We start from the raw sequence: 2570 nt of genomic DNA, 5'->3' as shown, positions 1-2570 counted from the left end.
TTGCTTGCTTATAATTTGAGAACATGTTTGTATGATCAATTCCCATGAATCCCATATGACCCCATGACACCCTAGTGCTTTTTATCAATTGTTTACAACCCTTTCAATTCATCTTGCTTATTTACTTTCATTGCTATTTAGTTTAGTGACCTTCTACATCAACCCAAATTGTGACAGCCCTAAGATACCACTAGTTTCAATAGAAATCTCATCTCAATTCCCGTCCCTTGGGATCCGACCTTTACTTGCCTCTTTACTTATTGTAGAGTTGTTTGTGAAGTTATAAATTGTGTTTTGGTCTAGGTGCTTCCAACGACAATTGTTCCGAAAAATAGAATATAGCATCCGAAATAAAAAAAAAACACCGACCAAAAATGGCGCCGTTGCCGGGGACGGTGTTATCTTGATTTAGATTTTCTTATATTGTTATTAGTTGGTTCTTTCTTTGCCTTGAGGAAGTAAACCTTCTCAAGGTTTGTTCTAATTGTTTTCGAGTTGTTTGATATTTTGCATGTCTAGAAGGTCACAAGGTGATTTGTTACCTTTTGATCGTGAAATTGAAAGAACTTTGACAACCAATAGTAGACTTGCTAGGAGAAATTTGAGAGGTATTAATGAGGTTGTAGATATTCAACCAACTATTGAGTTCATCAACCCTTTTGCAAGAGAAGGTGAGGAGAACCCAACACAAAATACAACACAAAATCAACCCACAATGCCTAAGTTTTCATCACATTCCGTACCCACCGAGGAGAACCTACCCAATGGTACTCCCAAACCACAACATCTAACCGGAAATTTCATTGTCAAATCCGCATTTATCCAATTAGTCGAAAGGAGCCAATTTGGGGGAATGCCTAGTGAAGACCCTCATTCTCATATGGAGACCTTTTGTGACTATTGTGATGCGATTTCTCAAACCGGTGTAACTCAAGACCAAATTCGATGGGTCTTATTTCCTTTTTCTCTAATTGGCACCGCGAAACAATGGTTGAAGAGCGTTGATAAGGCCACTCTCGGAATTGATTCTTGGAAAAAGTTGGCTCTAGCTTTCTACAAAAAATTCTACCCGCCGGAAAAGACTAACATGCTAAGAGCTCAAATTACGGGTTTTAAGCAAAGGGATGAAGAATCTTTGTATGAAGCTTGGGAGCGGTTCAAGGGAATTTGTCGCTCATGTCCTCACCATGGACTTAGCGAGTGGTTCTTGGTACAACAATTTTGGAACGGTCTATATGAAGATTCAAGGAACATTCTCAACATGGGATCAAATGGAATGTTCACCGAAGTTGATGACAATCAAACTTGGAACAAAATTGAGGAAATGGCGGTCCATAACTCACAATATAGTAGACCTCGCAAGGCTACTAGAGGAGGAAATCATGAAGTGGACTCCGTTACTCAATTGGGTGCTCAACTTAGTGCTCACATTGACACAATCAATTTGAAGTTTGAAAAGGCTATGGCTAGACTTGAAGAAGCCTCGAAATCACCAAAGCATCATGTTAATGCCATGACGGCATCCTCATCAATCCCAAGTGGGATATGTGAGAATTGTGGAACTTTGGGACATGATTCAAGTGAATGTAGGGGAACAAATGAACAAGTGAATGCTTTCCAAGCATACAAGAGTGGTGCCCCTTATTCTAACTATTACAATGAAAACACCAAATTTCATCCAAATCTCTCATACAAAAGCCAAAATGTTCAAAACCCTCAAACAACATACACCCCACCTCCCATGAAAAACCAAAATCAAAGACCCTTTTACAACCAAAACCAAGGTTACCAAAATCAAAATCCATACAGTCAACAAAGTGACCAAGGTTTTGATGTTCAAAAAGCGGTACTCCAAATGCAAAAGAATCAACAAGAATTTTTCACTCAAATGCAAAAAGATAGTCAAGCAAAGGAAACCACCATCAATAACATCCTAGCTCACACCAAAATGTTGGAAACCCAATTAACTTAACTAGCAACTTCAAGCTCACAAAGACAAAAGGGGCAATTACCACCTCAAAGTAATCCCCCAAGACATGAAATGGTTAGTGCCATTCATTTGAGAAGTGGTACAAGGTATGAAGCACCGAAGAAGCAAGTTGAGGATGAAGTTGTGGAAGCTAGTGATAAGGAAGAAATTGTGCAAAACTCCAAAGATGGAGAATCATCAAAGGAAGAAATTTCAAAGAAAACTGAAGACAAGTTCAAGGAGAAGGAGCCCATTGTGATTAGACTTCCTTTTCCAAGTCATCAAGTCAAGCCCAAATTTGATGACCAACTTGGAAAGTTTATGGAAATTGTGAAGAATTTGGAAGTCTCAATTCCTTTCACGGAATTAATCAATCACGTGCCGGCCTATGCGAAATACATGAAAGACATCCTCACAAAGAAGAAGTCGATCCGGAAGCTTGAAACTATCGCCTTCACTAAGGTGAGTAGTGCAATACTTCAAGGGAGTTCACCTCCAAAACTCAAGGATCCGGGAAGCTTCTCAATACCGTGTACCATTGGCGACACCACGATCAACAAAGCCTTATGTGATCTAGGGGCTAGTGTGAGTGTTATGCCGT

At 39.6% G+C, this 2570-nt stretch overlaps 1 non-coding gene across 1 annotated transcript; it reads right to left on the bottom strand.

Annotated features, from left to right (window-relative positions):
* Positions 1 to 1087: 1087 nt before the first annotated feature.
* LOC141625279 (small nucleolar RNA R71) lies at positions 1088 to 1194 on the bottom strand. Its single transcript, XR_012535072.1, has one exon. It is a non-coding gene; the product is annotated as a small nucleolar RNA R71 (small nucleolar RNA).
* Positions 1195 to 2570: the final 1376 nt, after the last annotated feature.

Source organism: Silene latifolia, chromosome 1 (genome assembly GCF_048544455.1).
Source record: "Silene latifolia isolate original U9 population chromosome 1, ASM4854445v1, whole genome shotgun sequence".
Lineage (NCBI taxonomy): Eukaryota > Viridiplantae > Streptophyta > Magnoliopsida > Caryophyllales > Caryophyllaceae > Silene > Silene latifolia.
This window is presented reverse-complemented; position numbering and strand designations above follow the sequence as displayed.